Below are 19,738 nucleotides of genomic sequence, written 5' to 3'. Positions count from 1 at the left end.
AAAATATATCTCTCTTATCTCTTATTAAAGTAATGCTTATGTGTCTGACTGTAGGGGAGAGTGGGGTAATGTGAGACATCGGGTAATGTGAGACACCCCCTTTATCTCGGCAACGGAACACATTTGTGGTTATGTGACAATTATGTTTTCAAGCCCCTCACATTTCCCCTTGGCCATGAAGGAGAGGACCTCATGGTGCTGTGCTAAGCATGTTTTTTTCACAAAAATATTTTTTTTGCATGTAAAAGTAAATTTTCTTGCGGTCAACTTAATCAACTGTTGTGCCAAAGCAAAATGATTCAGGTAGAAAAACTTATATCATACATGTTGATGAACTACCAACATATAAAACCATGTGATGATGCTAGCTGAAGATTAGCCTGAATTGCTAAGAGAGATCATTTTTTTCTAAAATGTAGTGGTGGGGTAAAGTGAGACAAATGCTTTGGGGTAAAGTGAGACATGAGGCACAAGTTAAATTTAGTCTTAAAAATATTTTAATGTAATATTACATTACATGTGTTTTATTTTTAATGTCATAAACACTGTAGAAAAGCCATCATGCCAAGGCAAAACACCAGGAAAGACAACCTGGGGCAAAAAAACCCTCGAGGAGAATCATGTGGCACATGTTGTGGTAAAGAAGCTGCCTCAACCTAAAAGGCCTGGAGAGATGGAGAGATCAACTCCTCATCTTTCCCTGTAACCTTCAGGGCTGGAATGTAGAGTAGGCCTAGTTGTAGAGTATGACAGTAGGCTGATGTTCTAATACAGGTGGGTCTAGTCCTGTGTTCTGAGTCCCAGGCTGTTCTAGCTGGTTCTGATTGTGCTTTGCTCTGACCTCCAGACACTAGCTGGCTCTAAGGGTGCGTTCACACTTGTAGTTTGGTTCGTTTGGTTATATTTGGTCTGGACCAAAGAGGAAGAAAAAACATTTAGTCCTGGTCCAATTAGCGTTCAGATTGGCAATTTTATCACCGAACCAAAAGATACCGAACCTTGAGGCATAGGGATACATTCACAATGTGATTGGTCAGATTTTATGACGTATTGCCTATTTTGAGACGGAACTTAACAAAAATCCCAAACAATGCTGTGTGCTGAGGTAAATGCGCTCGTTGTGTGTGCATAGCAGCACATAGCCTGCGTGTGATGGTATTTTGGCCAGCTGGGAACTCGTGAAGAGCTTATAACATGTGTAAAGTTGTCAAAACAGCGGCAGGAATCCATCCGTCACACACACAAACGAGACATGCGTCTGATGCCTGTGATGGGCAAACTCGCAACTATGACAAGACAAAACGACATGCGTGAGGATTCTGTCCTTTTTAGGGTCTCTTTTTAGGACAGCGTTCACATATGTTCAAATAAACCGCACTAACTGAGCAATCGCACCAGGGTTTGTTTTAATCGAACAAAACATGACAAGTGTGAACGCACCCTAAGGGTCCTGTGTTCTGACCCCCAGATTGTGTTCTAATCTAACTGGTTCTATCTGTCATTTGAATGTTAATTAAAATATTTTGAATTATATTATGTTGTATTTGATTTTGTTCAGAGTTACTTTCAAGTGTTTAGAAAAAAAAAATTGCTTAATTGACCAGTCCCCATGATTCTGTTACTAGTCCGACATTAGTTCTGGAATGTGTGGTTGTCAAGCTAGCTGTCAGGATTCTAACTGTTACAGCATGTGTTGTTATGGTAGTTTCAGAGTGGAAAAAGTAAGTGGATCAGTTTACCCCCTTGATTTCTCTGGTCTGTCTCAGTTTACCCCTAAGCTGGGTTAAAGTGAGACACAAGATGACTTTTTTAAAAACAATCATATTTTCACTGACCTTCGTCCTGAATACATTCTGATAATTTCTATGGCTAGGAAACATCCTGAATTAATGGGAAATGTGTAAATTTTACTGATATATCATTTTAGCTCGCTTAGAGGGGAGCAAATGTAAAAAGTGTCTCACTTTACCCCACTCTCCCTATACTATATATATCCGATGACCGTTATAATTTGTATCAGATGACCGTTGTGATTTCCTCAACCTACTGTACCCTCAACTTTTTTCGATTAATTTTCCCATATTAATAACCTGTAAATAGCACCAATTGTATATATTACGTTCCTGTTCAGTCGTTACACGTTTTTTTACTACTGTTGTTTTACTAGTTCATTATTAGTCGGCTTTAAGTTTGTTTGTAGTTTCTCTTCAGTTCGGCGAGTTGTTGGTAAGTATATGTATACAGTATTAATCAGCCTTTTGATATCTTGAAGTTTAATTATATTCGAAATAAGTATTATTATACATGTATGTATACACAGACAATAAATAATCACCAACACAAACGTCATAATTAAAACAAAATGCCTACAAGTTTTTAAAGGCGCGTTGTTTCCTTTCCTCACAAAACAGCTGTGACTGACAAACAGCCGCGGGGGGTGGGGTGGGGTGGGCCGGAAAGGGGCGGGAAAATCTAAAGCGTTGCTTTGCTCAATACTGATTGGTTAGACCATGTGTGTCCAAACTCGGTCCTTGAAGGCCGCTGTCCTGCAGAGTTTAGCTCCAACTTGCCTCTACTTTGTTTAGACCATAGACTGTAAAAAAAGATGGACGACGCGACGCCGCTTCCTTCCATTGTACTGAACTGAAGCCAAAATGGGCTGATGAATGGGCGCTGACACGTTACGCAATACGTCAAAAAAAAAAAAGTTTGGAGCCTGGGCATGCGCAGAAGGAATCGTCAGTGGAGCCGGAGGCGGAGTCGCGATATCAAACTTCCGCCCAGACGACTGCGTCATCATTCATGTATTTTAAATAGACTATAAAAATTATATACAATTTAAAAGTCTACCTATAAAATAATAGGCTATTCTGTTTCTAGAGCAATAATATTTTTGAAACAGCAAATTCAGTAGATAAAATCAATATAATATGCCACTAGAAACAACTCTAAATCGTCAGAAACGGTCCTGCCATTTTAAATCAAGTTCAACTAACGTTACAAGAGATCGATTGCTGTAATTAGAGTAGGCTATCATTAGTTTTGTCCTGCTAATTATTATTTTATACCCATAAAAATAATAAGTAACTGCCAGATAACGATCACCTGCTTTTTCCCGACATGGTTAACATTAGGTGCGTTATCTTAACTAATAACATTTATTAATTAGCTTATAACGCCCACATTTGATGTTACAGAAAAAAAGTTCAGTGATCCGTCAGATCCTGTAGGTCGGTTAGTACAGTTTACTGCTGAACAACTCATTTTGTTGGTGTTAAATAACAAAGAAATCGAAAATTAACAGTTAATACATCTTCAATCTCCCCTCGAAGCTCCGACAGTCCTCAGACAAGCTGTCAATCAACTTCGAATCATGACGACACGCCCCGTTTTTATAGCATCAAATTGCTAGCTAAAATCTAAATCATCACAAAAACGAAAAATTGAATATATATCAGTGTGATAACAACTACCTTAAATGACCAAAACCATCTTTCAGAAAGTTTTATTTGAAGCAGAATTTATTTTTAAGTTTTCACTGGTCTCATTCGACTGCATTGAGAGGGCGGGGTTTATGACCTGTACTGCATCCAGCCTCCAGGGGGCGATCAAAGAGCCCGTGGCTTCACTTTTCAGAACGTATGAGACACACCCGGTTTAGACGCGCAAATTGAGCGAATTTTACGCGCGTCTGACTTCAAAATGTTCAAGCGTCCGACTAGACGCGTCTGGCGCGAATTTGACGCCCCAGACGCGTTCGGTGTGAACGCAGCATTAGTCTTCCACAAGAGGGGCAATTTGACTATTCTGCCAGCTAATTGTTGGCTATGTTACAGCAGGTTTGATGCAACTGAATTTGAGCAAAAACAGGAGTGAAATTAGATAAACGTAGGGGTGCGTGTGTACAAAAGATTGAAAACCTTTTTATTATCTTTTTGTGTGTGTGTGTGTGTGTGTGTGTGGTTATAAAATAAATCAACAGTGAACAACAGTCTTTAAAATGACTTAAAACAATGAGGCCGTAATAAATGTTTTAATGAAAGTAATTATTTTATGTTTTTTTTAACAATGTAAAAATACATAATATAATACACTATGTAATCAATCAACATGCGTACATTATGTATTATATCAAAAGCCTGCAGAGGGCGCCAGCGGCTAGATGATGGTGGTTGTTACACTTCTTGCTATTGTTTTTACAGCAGATCAAATCCTTTTTTAATATTGGCCAAACAACATTTAATTCAAATGTCCATTAAATGTATTAATTAATTAATATTTGGACACTTCTTTATGATATTAATGCTGCATCACTGTAATTTCTTCAACAAGAACATGTTATCAAAACATGCAGAGTCAGAGCGAGAGTTTAAACTTTTATTTTGAAAGCGCGGTGAACATTTATAAACGTATTCTTCTGTGTTAGCATAGGTTTATATATGATAGCACTATGTTATGCTATAAATTAAGCCTTAGAAAATGGTCTAATTATGATTTTACTTTTTATTTAATATTTTGGTGAAATTGAGCACTCACAATTAATCGAGGAATCATGAATCTGGCTACAAATATCTTTACCATGGTTCAAAACCCAATGCATAGCACATTAAAATATTGACATATAGCTATGAAAAATTGCATTAGTATCAAATCAGATGCGTTGATGGTGGTCAAATCATTAACTTTGTTAAAGACGTTTAATTAATCTCACCCATTAACTACAATAGTCAAAAATATAAAGTTCCACATGTTTGTGAACATACCTGAAAATTATGCACGTGGTTTATTTATATATTTAATATGCGTATAGGGAGCGGCAGTACTGATGTTTAATGTACCTGGAAGACTTTAATAAGCTTGTGTAGCCATTAACACTATCCTGCAGACTATACGAACTAACAATACTTTTACAATGTTGGCTACATTTCTACTAATAAGCTATTAAGATAATGTAGCATCATCAAGGTCTAACATGAGCAATGGACAAAAGGTTGTTTTTACCCACACTCTCTGACCTCCTGAAGGTGGTTGTGTAATTCACACCCTGACTAAGACACATTGGGGGAAGCATTTCAGTAACCCTGTGAATATAAAAATGCAGAATCAAATCGCATTAATTGAATCACACTGAATTTGAACCTAATTGCAAGGGTAAAAGGAAAAGCACAATGAAATGAAATGCTCATGTATGGTGTGCTTTATCCTAACATTGTATGAAGTGAATGTCTTCATTCAGTCAGGGACGACGGCACAAAACATCCAAAAACATCATACACTGTTATAAAATGATAAACTATTGTAGTTTAGGCATAAGTTTGTGCTAAAACTATATTTAATAATCCATTAAACCTACTGAGATACAAGGAGAAGCTGAACTAAATTTCTCAGCTCCAGTGATTGTCCGGGAAACTCATGAATATTCATGTCCGCTCCGCCCACTGAAACCGGAAACACCGTCACACCGGACCGACTCCCTCCCCATTTACTTGCCGTTTTTTAATCATTCAAATTTTGCTGGGTGATTAATAACACGTTTTAATGTGGAGTGACAAACTCAGAACACATATTGAATATGTCACTTAAGTTATATTGTTATACTGAACACATATATTAATATTGCTTTGCAGGGACTTTAATACTGTCACCTCACAACAAAGAGTTTCCACCTTACAGACGTGCGCTTCTGACAAACTGAGGATTCAAAGTTTTCCACATTTGAACACATATTATGCTGGGATTCATTTTAGCACTTTCAGCCCATTCTCCATGTTCTGCTTTTTCCAGTTTCAAATGTCTCAGTCTAGAGTTTCTGTCACAAATAACAAATGCACATTCTGATCAGATGACATGTAACCAATTAAGATTGGCTGTGTGTCATGAGTGTGTTTGTGAAGGTTTATGGGTGTTTTCTGGGGAGTTTGTGTTTGTAAAAAAATGTGTGCTTTTCTTCTCTCTATTATATATATATATATATATATATATATATATATATATATATATATATATAATGGCAATTTGGATCCACTGGTGTGTGGGCTGAAAGTCTCAACCTGGAGAGCTCTTTAAACACACGATGCATTGTTTGGTGTAATGAAAAAAGATTGCTATATTTGGATCCAGAATTACAGACTTTAAATGTAAAAATACACCAAAATATAAAATTAAGAAGATTTTCTTTACAAATTACAAAGAAGAATGTTAAATTGTTATTATGGACATAAACCTTTAATATAATGATCTACATATTTAATCACAGATTATTTTTGTAATTTTACATACATTTGTATGTAGTAATTTTCCTGTATTAAAAAAGAGAATTACTATAATTTGTCAGTCAACTTCAACAGAGCTCCAAACTCAACAGTGTGGACGGTCCTGTTTGATAAAGGTGGGGTTTGAACTGAAACTGAAACCATCAAACAGGTTTGAAACCAAGCAAGCAGCTCCATCAAACAGGTTTGGGCACAGGAAGCACATCAGACCCCCAGAAAACAATCGTCCCAGCCCGTCCCCAGAGTATAAGAAGGCCTGTGAACCCTTCAGGATCAAAAACTTTTGTGTCACAAACAGACGAGGACAGACGAGGTGAGTTCACACACTCTAAAAAATCCTAGTTTTATGGAAAATAACTTGACCTTTTTTTTTTTTTACAGTAGTTTTCTGTTATTGTAAATTATATTCAAAACTCTGTAAAATTACAAATCTGTAAATTAATCTTTTGATTCATTTTTTGATTATTATTTCATTAATGACAAAATACAGGAATTCTCTTTTTTATATATGGGAAAATTACTGCATTATTTATATAGTATTTTTTCTGTTTTCTTAAATTACAAATTCATGTAAAATTACAAACAGTATCTGTAAATCAACAACTTGACTTAAGTGTTATCATTAATGACAAATTGCATTCTCTTTTTTTAAACAGGAAAATTACTGCATCATATAGTCTGTTTTCTGTTTTCTTAAATTAGATACAAATTTATGTAAAATTACATGAATAATCATAATCTGTAATTAAACATTATATTAAAGGTTGATATCCATACTAACAGTTTCTTCTTTGTAAGTTTAAAGTAAGTCTTGTTGGATTTGTATTTGGCTGTATTTTTATATTCAAACTCTGTAATTCTGGTTACAAATCTAGCAAACTAAATGAATTAAATTTAATGAATTGGTCAAATGGTGTTTTCACACATGCAGGGTTACAACCAGGGTTAGGTGCTGCTGTGCTATTCATTATTCACTGTCATTTAGGGTTAAATCAGGGTTAGGAAAGAGTGTGTGTACATGTTTGTCTATACTCTATATAGTTACATTCACTTGACCAGTAGTGATCCTTTCACATTTGAACAAACTGAAAATGTTGAAATGTACTTCAGGAGGTCTTGCAGTCATTTACAATGAGAAGTGGAAAGTGTTGCGTGTAAGTGTCCCTGAATTCCCTTCATTTGAGTCCATTGTTTTACAGATTAATGGCCCAGTTCCGACTGTTCTTGTTAACATTTATCGTCCAACACTGAGTTTTTAACCCTTAAATGCATCAATGTTTCGCCAATCATTTTTACATATTTGGGTCTTTAGCGACCCGGATCTATATCTAACACGGATGGATCTCCACCTGCTGCGATAATATAAAACTCCCCTAATATTAGAGTAACCATTACATAAGAATAAAATAAAGCATATTTTGTTTCATTTTGGAGCTTGGAAGTGTTCATTTTGAGCAGATGTTTTATACCATCATCACTGTCCTCACCAGAGCTCATTTCCCAGTACATTCAGCATATGATAGTTTTGAGAATATATATGTTTGAGGTCGTGAATATGAGCCCATTTGTGATCTCCAACATATCTTCAAAATCAATGTTTTGATCGCTGACAGCTTCACCAGATCCTCCATCAGGTGACCGTGACACTCATATTTGTGACAGTGACACTCATATTTGATTTTCATGTCTTTGCAGAAGAGCCATGATGATCTACACAGTGACAGCGCACACAGGAAAGCGGCTCTTGGCGGGCACCACTAGCCTCATCTACATCCAGCTGCGTGGTACTGAGGCTGAGAGCGAGGAACAGAACCTGAACCACCTTCAGGGGTTTCGGCAAGGATCGGTAAGTGCGCCCAATTAAACCAACTTGAATATTATGTGATTATAAAGTCACAAATTTGCAAGAAAAAAATCTGGAAAATGGTGCCAAGGAACCACATGGCTCCCCCAACTCTGTATTATTATTATTTGTATTTCACCTATAATGGCCCTAATAAACCCTAATGAACATGTCTGTGCAGGAGCGAGCATTTAAGATACACTGTAAGGCATCCCTGGGAGAACTCGTATCTGTCGAGATCTACTCCAAGCCGTTTATGGGTCTTCTTCACAACCAGTGGTTCTGCGATAAGATCTTGGTCAACACGCCCGAAGGTGACAAGATTTTGTTTCCGTGCTACAGCTGGCTTGACGGCAACGAGAGGCTCGTTTTAAGACCTGCTAAAGGTAGGCAATTCCAATTCAGGTCATGGGCAAAATTATCATTTACCTGTGTACTTGAAACACACACACACACACTCACTCAGGTTTGTTTTGCTATCAAATGTTTTTTATACAGTACACATTGTACATTCTCTCCCCCTACACTACTCCTAAACCTACCCCTCACAGGAAACTGTCTGCATTTTTAATAAAACATTGTTCAGTGTGTTTTTAAAGCCATTTCAAATTTGAGGACTCATGAAATGTTTACGTTGTAATACCAATGTCATTATACATATGTGTTCTCATAAATGCACGTTTTTGAGACAAGTCATCACCCTATGATCAAGTAATGATACATACAAAATATAGCCTACATTTGTTTTGCAAACAAACAAGTTCAGATTGTGAATTAATGTTGGCATTTGCATTCCAGCTTCACTCGTGTTCCAGGACATCAACCCAATAGCCCAAAGACAAAGGACGAGGCAGCTAGAAGAGCAACAAAAGTTATTTAGGTTTGTGGGCAGCATACCAGCACAAGTGTCTGTGCTATAATAAAATAAATTCAGTGAAATTAAATTCTTTCTGTTGAAACACATTTGAATTTTCCACTCCCAGATGGCGAGTGTATGCTGAGGGCATGCCCCAAGTTATTGATTACGACACTGCCCTTGCTCTGCCATCTGAAGTCCGATTCTCTTTCACAAAGGAAACCGAGTTTAACTTCAATGCTGGAAAGCAGTAAGTCACCCTCCTGTAGTGTTCATCTCTTTGTTACACACTCTAGAAGCCATAAGGTTCTGCTTTTATTAGATGAACTGTTTTGTTTTTTACCATGTTTGTCTTTTCTTACCTACGGTTTACAAATTTCTGTTACATCTGGGTTCCACGGACCCCAGCACCACAGGAGACATACGTTTTATATAGGGGACGTAGAGGCCATGTCAGTCTATTACTTTAGAGTATGCTTTATCCAAAATGAACCATGATAATTTTTCAAGGATGCGCCATGTATACTCAGCTAAAAGCAGGGTACCCAATGTAATGGTAACTCCAGAGATGAATTTAGAGAGTTCATCAGTAGTGGGCCCATGACAGCAAGCTTAACCATTTCAACATTACTGTTCGGACAATGGACTGTATCAGTGGACTGTTTTTGTTTGTAGGTTAGCCTAAATATGGTGTGTTTTTATAGATTGCACTGGTGGAAATGCTGAATATTTACTGCTAGATTTAATTTTTAGAATGCTTTAGTGCAAAATTAACTGTGGTGATTTAAAAACAGGATCCATTTATATTCAGTATATTTTGCATGTAAGTGGATGGCATTCACAAAATAGCTTTGTCTTATTGAAGGCAGTAATAATATAATATCTAATAAGTACAAAAATGCTCACAACTAAAGCTGTAAATCCCAAGTTGTATATCAAGGTTAGTTCCACTATTAATGTTTTAAATGTGTTCCTGTGTATTCTGTGTTTGTAGGTTAGCTGCTCTGAAACTAACTGGATTAGCTGACAGCAGAAGATCGTGGGAAAGCATGAGCCAACTGGAAGTAATTCTTTGTGAAAACAGAGGGAAAACCATTGGTAATCATCTTTTACTGAACTGTTCAAAATGACTGTATTACAAGTAAAGTACTGTCTGTACTGCAGCATATGTTCTGAAATAGCATGCTTTGCAGAATACATTCAGGAGCACTGGGATGAGGATGAGTTCTTTGGCTACCAGTTTCTGAATGGTCTCAATCCCATGATGATCCAGCGCTGCTCAAAGCTGCCTGAGAATTTCCCCGTCACAGACGACATGGTCAAAGACTCCCTAAGAGGGAGCAGCTTGAAGCAGGAGATGAAGGTACACTACTTGCTACTGGCATGACTTGGAATTACTGGGTCTGGTTTGCATTGGTTGTGTCTAATTTTCTGTGTTTGTTCATTATTTGGTATGATCTACTCCCACACCCAGAAAGGGAACATCTTCCTGTCTGACTATAAGATGTTGGACGGGCTGGTGGGAAATGTAGTCAATGGCAGGCAGCAGTACCTCATGGCTCCCCTGGTCCTGCTGTACAGTAACCCCCATGGCATGATGCTGCCCATCGCCATACAGGTGAATATCTTGCATTTGAAGTCAAGTCTTTACAATGCAGATTGTGTCAAAGCAGCTTTACAGTGAAAACTGGTAAATAATATTGGCTCTTAAAGAAAACTGTAATTTCCCATTATTAAAAATTAAATTAAATTCAGATGAATAAATCTTGAAAGATGAGGTAAACAATCTAATTATTGAAAAGAATGGCATGTGTCATTTTCTTAAAGGGAGAAAAATCATAACCTAGATTCCCTCAGAAACCGTTTGTACAATTTTCATGCATGTTCAAATTCATTCTGCACAGTTAAGGCAAAAGCCCAGCAAAGAGAATCCGATCTTCCTCCCAATGGATTCAAAGGCAGACTGGAAACTGGCCAAGATCTTCGTTCGAAATGCAGAGTTTGCCGTTCACGAGGTCGACTTTCACCTGCTGAGAACTCACCTGCTGGCAGAGGTGTTCACTGTGGCGACGTTGCGCAATCTTCCACCTCCACACCCTCTCTACAAGGTACTGAATCTGTCACGCATGAGTTGGTTTGATTTGTGAACTCTTAGCAAAACGGGTATGTTCCAGACATGCCACATCCACAGAGAGAGAATGATAATGAGTTAATTAATATACACTATATTGCCAAACGTCAACTGTTAGTATTAAAACAAGTGGAAGCAATTGGGAACAAACTTCATGTGGCCTTCAGATTAGCTCAAGAACAGTGTGTAGAGAGCTTCATGGAATGGGTTTCCATGGCCGAGCAGCTGCATCCAAGCCTCACATCACCAAGTGCAATACAAAGCGTCGGATGCAGAGGTGTAAAGCACGCCGTCACTGGACTCTAGAGCAGTGGAGACATGTTCTTTGGAGTGACCAATCACCAATCATTCTCTGTCTGGCAATCCGATGGACGAGTCTGGGTTTGGCATTTGCCAGGAGAACGGTACTTGCCTGACTGCATTGTGCCAAGTGTAAAGTTTGGTGGAGGGGGATTATGGTGTGGGGTTTTCAGGGGTTGGGCTTGAACCTTTAGTTGCAGTGAAAGGAACACTTAATGCTTTAGCATACCAATACATTTTGGACAATTTCATGCTCCCAACTTTGTGGGAACAGTTTGGGGATGGCCCCTTCCTGTTCCAACATGACTGCGCTCCAGTGCACAAATCAAGGTCCATAAAGACATGGAGGAGCAAGTTTGGTGTGGAACTTGACTGTCCTGCACAGAGTCCTGACCTCAACCCAACAGAACACCTTTGGGATGAATTAGAGCGGAGACTGTGAGCCAGACCTTCTCACCAACATCACTGCCTGACCTCACAAATGTGCTTCTAGAAGAATGGTCAAAAATTCCCATAAACACAATCCTAAACCTTGTGGAAAGCCTTCCCAGAAGAGTTGAAGCTGTTATAGCTGCAAAGGGTGGGCCAACTCCATATTAAACCCTACGGATTAAGAATGGGATGTCATTAAAGTTCATGTTACTTGTATACTTTTTGACGGTAGGGAGTTTTTGCAGTTGTAGTCTGTGGTCACAGTTGTCTATTTTACCCTAGAGGTGTTGCTCCCCTTCACTATTTGCCTTTTGGAGAGCTGGCCTGACTCATCTATAGCCTGTGAACAAAGCCTACACAGTAGCCTGGGTGCCAGCCCGAACCCCGCCCACAACATTTTTTGGACGGGAAGTTCGGTCTGGACTCGATCCATTGTGGAGTAATTATGCTCGGCTCCCAGAAGGCCGAGCCAATCAAATTGCCAGGGTGGGCTTTAATCGATGATGGACAGGCTATCTGCGGTTACGTAACCACCCACGTCATCAAAGAGCGCTTGGGTTGAATTGGTTTTCACCAATGATGACTGCAGCTGGAGAAATAAGATGTTTAGATTCCGCTATCACGTCTGTAATAAAAGAAATCGACAGCGCATTAATTTTAAAAGACGAACAAAGAACCGCAATCAAGGCATTTGTCGATGGGAAAGATGTGTTTGCCGTCCTTCCAACGGGATTCGGCAAAAGTTTAAGTACAAGTTCAACATACGTCACTTACTGCGTTGCTCTGATTGGTTGTAGGTCTATCCAATTGAGTGCAGAGTTGTTGTTTTTTTACTGGTTCGGTTAAGACACGCCCCATAATTCAAGTGCAATGGAGCAGTATCAGACTCACATTCTGCCTAGAATATGAGTATGACGAAGTCAGGCTACCTACACAGAACATTAAAATTCATTATTCATATATTTTTATCTTAATAATAATGGCAGTGAATGCAAATCTCTTACTTTTCCTTCTCTAGCTCCTCTTTCCCCATATCCGATACACGCTCCAGATCAACATCATGGCCCGGAATCGGCTGATATCCAAGGAAGGGGTCATTTCCATGGTATGCAAATAGCATTGTTAAAGAGGCACTAGAGGTTCAAACTTCAATTATCATCCAATACACATTTTTGTTGAATCCAGCAAATTTCTCCTCACAATGCCGTTTGTGGTGCCAGATCTTTGTTTATAGCCCTTAAACTAACTTTATGTCATGTGTCTTTTCTCCATTAACTAGTATGCAGGAATAGGTGGAGAGTCATTGGCAACGTTGCTGAAGCGTGCTACCGCCTCCCTGACCTATAGCGCCCTCTGTCTTCCTGATAACATCTCTGAGAGAGGCCTGGAGAATGTACCCCACTACTACTACAGAGATGATGGGATGAAACTGTGGAACATCATCAACAAGTATGACTACCGGTGGAGTTAATCTAGTGTTTTTTTAATAGGCTTTATGCTTTCTACTCTCCAACTATGTGTATGTGTGTTACTTAAGACATCCAGGTTTTAGGGCTGAACTAATACGTCCTGGTGCACTTTCTGATTCATATTTCAACAAATACAGTGTCAGTTATACAGGTTCATGAGTTTAATAGTCAGTAAGCACATGCTGTACTGTGTTGCAAGTCCCTTTGAATAAATTCCAGCTTAAGAAATAAATGCAAAGCAATTCAAAAAAAAAAAAAAAAGAAAAGAAAAAAGGTAAGCTATAAATATGTAAACCTGAAACATCTGACTGTGTTGCTTACAGGTTTGTTGCGGCTTTCTTGTCACACTACTATCAATGTGATGCACACATGCAGAAGGACACAGAGCTGCAGCAATGGATCAGTGAGATATTCACCAATGGCTTCCTGGGAAGAGATGGCTCAGGTGTGTTATTTACCTTTACATTTATTAATTTGGCAGATGCTTTTTTTCCAAAGCGCCTTAGAAGTGAGGAATACAACAAGCGATGAGATATAGACTCAAGAAGTGTTCACAATACAACTTTCAGCATAAGCTACAATAGGCAGAGATTAAAGGAAATGAAATGGGCTAGACCAATGAGTATGCATTTCCAAAGGAACTGTTGCCATATCAGGACATTTAATCCAACAAAGGTTTCCTTTTCTTTTTTGTGATCATCTCAGTATTTGCACTGCATAGCATAGACATGTTTGAGGCACAACCTCTTTTGTAAACCCCACTGTAATTAACTGAACATTGTCATTAGACTAGAACTGAACCAGGTCAACAGTCAAAAGTAGTTTGTAGTTTATGGCTCAACTCTCCATTTCAGTGTGTGTGCGCACACATGTATAAACATCCCAAATTGAGTTCCTCACAGAAACAGCCTTTCATTCTACTTCACAGGAATACCATCATCTCTTCAGACTGTGACAGAGCTCATCAAGTTTGTCACCATGGTGATCTTCACTGCGTCAGCCCAACATGCCTGCTCTAAACAATGGACAGGTGAGTTAGTACAAGTCAATTCACTTCCAGTCACACAGAGCCATTAAAGCTGCAGTCCCTGATCCTAATCCCATACGCCTTTTCTCAAATCCAGCGTATTGCTCCATACATTCCTCTAGCTGTCCATTCAGTGTCCGAGCTCAAAAAACCCTCTGCTATCCTGGCTCCTTGAATGAGTAACAAACAGGAGCATGAAGGGGAGGGGTTTCAGTTGATTGGCTGTTGAGCTCAACAGATTTGTGGACTTTTAACTCTTGTCTGTTATTTACATTACCTCAAGATACTTCAACCCCCTGGAGCAGGTATTCCACAAAGAAAAAAACCTGTCCATATCCACTTTTCATGGCCTAAGTGATGTTAATTATGTGTTCTTATTATTCTTTGTGAATATTTGGCTTACATGTCATAATTTTTCACCACTTCGTTTCCCCCCCAGTTTGACTTTGGCGGCTGGATGCCTAACTTCCCCAGTGCCCTCAGAAAGCCCCCTCCCAAGAAGAAAGGCCAGACCACTGAGGACACGATCCTGGAGACCCTTCCTGATGTGAGCACGACAGTGAATATAATGGCTGTCCTGAGACTGCTGACCCAGGATTCTGCAGACCAAGTGAGTTTGTACATCATCAGAGCAAATGTTCTTGTGTATGGCATGATATTATTCTGGATGTCAATGTCTTACTTACACTGCTTTGCATTACCTTACCGTTACATTACAAAGGACATTTAGCAAACTGTGAGCATAGTGTTGCAGTGGACTCTTGCAGAATATTAGTGTGCTGTCATCAGTGCTTCCCACACATAGACTTTACTTGGGCGGGCCGCCCAGGAAAAATAACGGCCGCCCAAGTATACTGGAGACACATTTTTGCTTTTATTATATTTATCTCTTATACTTTTATATCCGCCCAAGATAATGAAACCATCCGTGATCGATTAACTAGTCGTTTCGTACCTGCTCGTTATGTGTGCGTCAGAACTGTTTACTCCCGCTGACATTCCCATGTGCGCTGCATTTTGCAAAGTCACAAGGGGGCGCTGTTGCGTGTTCTATTTTTTTTTTACAGCCTATGGTTCTACAGGCTCGTGCAAAACTGCTTCAAAGTGATTCTCAATCAGTGAAAAGTGCAGATTTATGCCAAGCGATTGCTCATGAACTGAAGTTGATGAATTATTACAATATCTACTTCATGGCCTTTATATAAAACATTTTATACGGTTGTAAGAATCTGAAGGAATAGACATTTCAAAATAAGAGTCCCGGTGTATTTCGAGCTTGTTTATAATTAAAAGTCACACGCTAAGTTTTTTTCTTTTACTTTTGGGCATTATTGGTATTTTGGTTACACAATAAATTGTATTTAATTTGATTTCCATTTAATTCATAGTAAATTACTGTAGTCTACGGAGCCCCTAAAGGAACATGGTGGTAGAAAAAAAAAAGGGAAGGAAGGAAATTTTACGTGGTGGTGGAAAAAAATTTGGGATGGGAGGAATTTTTTTTTCAAATCTTTTGCGTTCCCTCGCAAAGATGTTTTGCGTTCCCTCGCAAAGATGTTTTGCGTTCCCTCGCAAAGATTGCGTTCCTCGCAAAGATGTTTTGCGTTCCCTCGCAAAGTTATAATCGTTCCCTTGCTGTGAACTCGGACAAACACTTCCTCTTTAATGTCCCGCTGGCTGACAGTAGTGTTTCAGTTAGTAACATACGTTAATAATGCACACAAATAATGCGCGGCTCATAGAGTTTGAACTTGTTGGACTCAAAAATGAAGAAATGCAGTCAGTGCTTATGTCAAGCAGTTCAGTTGGCAATATATTCACAGATTCGAGCTTCCCGGATTAGTAACTCGTGAGCTAAACGTTGTTAAAAACACAAATGAAGCTACTTCCAATCATAGTAACCTAGACAACAAGCTACAACAACCCAATTTTCCTCAAATGTGTTTTATAATAAATTGGTCTCTATGAGCAGGCGGCGGAGATACACGCCTGAAGGGACCGTCTGAAAAGTGCAAACCCAACACTTAGTTTGATAAAAAAAAAAAAAAAATGCATAACGTTTATGATTATTAATTATTAAATAAAATAATATAATAATAACTTAACTGTTATTAGTAAAAATATTAAATAAATTGTAATGCCATCAAATCCAGTAAGCCATTATCATGCAAAAGCTGTTGTATGTAAGCTGTGTACCAACATCATTTGTGTAAAGTCTTTAGGCCTTTAAGTGCTACTTGCCAAACTAAGTGTTGTAGTACCTATAACCAGCAGGAGAGCAGTGATGTATGAACTGAATTTGGTGCCAGTACAGTATGTTACAGTGAAGTTATTAGATTTTTCGTAATATAAAATGAGCAAAAGGGTTTCGGGTTTTGCACTTTTCAGACGGTCCCTTCAGGCGTGTATCTCCGCCGCCTGCTCATAGAGACCAATTTATTATAAAACACATTTGAGGAAAATTGGGTTGTTGTAGCTTGTTGTCTAGGCTACTATGATTGGAAGTAGCTGCATTTGTGTTTTAACAACGTTTAGCTCACGAGTTATTAATCCGGGAAGCTCGAATCTGTGAATATATTACCAACCGAACTGCTTGACATAAGCACTGACTGCATTCATTTTTGAGTCCAACAAGTTCAAACTCTGAGCCGCGCATTATTTGTGTGCATTATTAACGTATGTTACTAACTAAAACACTACTGCCAGCCAGCGGGACATTAAAGAGGAAGTGTTTGTCTGAGCTCACAGCAAGGGAACGATTATAACTTTGCGAGGGAACGCAAAACATCTTTGCGTGGGAACGCAAAAATCTTTGCGAGGGAACGCAATCTTTATCTTTGCGAGGGAACGCAATCTTTGCGAGGGAACGCAATCTTTGCGAGGGAACCAAAAGATTGAAAAAAAAAATAATTCCTCCCATCCCAAATTTTTTTCCACCACCAAGTACCACCATGTCCCTTTAGGGGCTCCTGTAGTCTCCCCCACAGGAAGAAAAGACTAAGAACATTATTTGACACATATACTATTCATTATATAAATTTTACTAGTAAAATCTGTGTCCCATTCACTGAGAGAGATAATATATGAAGGCAAAGAAAACATAGGAAAAGGAGAACCATTTAAATGCTGTAATTTTGCATAATTTACAATGCATAATAATGCATAATATTAGTATGTAATTAAATGTAATAGTATGCTATGTAATTAAAATAAAATAAAAAATAAAATAAATAATGATAAAAACATTATTTGTTTGTCACATGTAGTAGACCATTTTTGTGCTGTGGGTAATAGGAGGATTTTTCACCCGGCTACCACCGCAAGTATATTTCAAACCTGTGGGAAGCACTGTGTCATACACGGCATGTTAAACATTGATATAAACATGATATTTACGATTACAATCTTGTTACCCTGTCCGTAGTACCCTCTGGGACATTTCCCAGAAAATCTGCATGATGAAGAGGTCCTCTGCAAGCTCATTGAAGAGTTTCAGAAGGATCTGAGGAAGTTGTCGGATCTCATCGAGGAGCGGAACAAGAATTTGGAGCTTCCCTACACCTATCTGAACCCCAAAAATGTGGACAACAGTGTAGCCATTTGAAAGGAGACAGAATTCTTTCTTACCGTGTTTGTATTTCTATTTATAACTTTGTCAATAAAAATAAAGACCAAAGCAAAAATAACTCAAAGTGAGATCATGGATATTTCCTTAAATAACGTGAAAGGCACTGCTTGCATTTAAGTTGTGGGTTCTGAGATAAAAGTTTTTACTACTGTGCTGCAGTGTTAATTTCGTCAACCAAAAACTGATGAAATATGTTCGCTGACGACCTTTATTTCCATGACTAAAGCCCGGGATATGCCGCACGATTTGTGGCTGTCCCAGACGAAAGATTGCCATCGTGAAACAATCATGGTGATTTCTGTGATCGTGGCTCTGAATCGGTGGTCCTATGTAGTATAGTGAGAGAGGTTCAAAGACGGCCGTTTCCCAGTCTTGCAACACATAGCCTACAATCATTTTCTGACAGTGTCATAAATTCAGCATGATCATCGCGTGTTTGGCTGGTCAGTAGACGTAGGTCGTATATCAGCAATGAAAATGTGACATGAAATCAACGCGACATGGTGCTAAAACTGAAAACTGCTTACCTCAAGCTCTTTTCCCTTCTTTTGCTGCTTCCTTTTTATTTTCAGCACACATAAAATTACAACTGCTGAAGTGTGATTCTACATAGTGTTTTGTTTACCAGTAGCTCATGCTGATGACGTTTTACAACACAATGCAATATTGTTGATGAGACTGCAACATGGCTAAAAGACTAAAAACTGTGATTTCAAAACAGATTTTGGTATTGTCGAATAAAGGAGCCAAAAATTTACAGACTGTTTTTATGAGCGTTCATGTTTACGGTTCCCAGATTTCCAGAATTTAAACCCCCCAATCTGAGCTTTTCTGTTAAAAGAACACGTTTTACTTAATCTTTGCTATCTGGCAATCCCGCACACGCTCTGTCTACACTGTGTTTTCAGATCATCTGCGCTTCTTCCTCAGATAAGTAAGCTTAAGTTTTACGAACATCATTTGAGATTTTGTACTTGAAGTGTCATTCAGTCGGTCTATATTCCACTCCTCGTTTGCTGATTAAATCTGCGACCAAAGTGCAGGCTGATATCCAACAGTGGTGACTGACGTACGACAAAATGCTGAGTTTTGCCGTTCATTTTATTCTACTCCACCTTAAAATAACATTAAAACTGGCCATGTATTTCTAGCAGGTAAAATCCCGTAAATACACGACATTCAATCAAATTACCTAATTTTTCGTGGTCAAAACTGACTGCACCCACATAAGCCAGCAAATCGTGCTACATTAAGTGCTGTTCTCGACAATAAGTGGTTAGCACTTACTAGCATGAAGAACAAATATAGACACAGACTGTATAGAAATTCAAAGGGGCTCTGCGTAGGAATGACACCCAGTATACAAATCAACATAACATGAAACAAAGTTTTATTCAAACTTATTGATCTAACAATCATGTATTTAAAGTCCTGCTGCCATCTCAACACAGCTGTGCCAATTCTGCTGCTGAACCCCTTCATCCTGCTTCATGCTGCTCTTCTCAATGGGGACAACGTTGATCTAGAGGATGAAGAAGATGATGATAATGATGGACCCCTGAACCCCTCAACCTTGAAGCAAGAGTGGGAGAAGATGTGCGGGACAATCTGGCTGCAGCAAACATTCATGTGCTCTCCATCAGCATGATTAAACTGTTTGAAAATTCATGTTTTCATAGCTCTCTCCATTTATTCCTGAAATCTGAGCTGCTGAAGACAAGGTGGATTCATTTTGTTTTCCAAGGAAATGCTCCCTCAACTCTACCGAAATTCATCTACA

At 38.7% G+C, this 19,738-nt stretch overlaps 1 pseudogene; it reads left to right on the top strand.

Annotated features, from left to right (window-relative positions):
* Positions 1-6,225: 6,225 nt before the first annotated feature.
* Positions 6,226-18,016, top strand: LOC125263539 (annotated as a pseudogene).
* The last annotated feature ends 1,722 nt before the right edge of the window (positions 18,017-19,738 follow it).

The sequence above is a fragment of the Megalobrama amblycephala genome, linkage group LG1, assembly GCF_018812025.1.
Source record: "Megalobrama amblycephala isolate DHTTF-2021 linkage group LG1, ASM1881202v1, whole genome shotgun sequence".
NCBI lineage: Eukaryota > Metazoa > Chordata > Actinopteri > Cypriniformes > Xenocyprididae > Megalobrama > Megalobrama amblycephala.
This window is presented reverse-complemented; position numbering and strand designations above follow the sequence as displayed.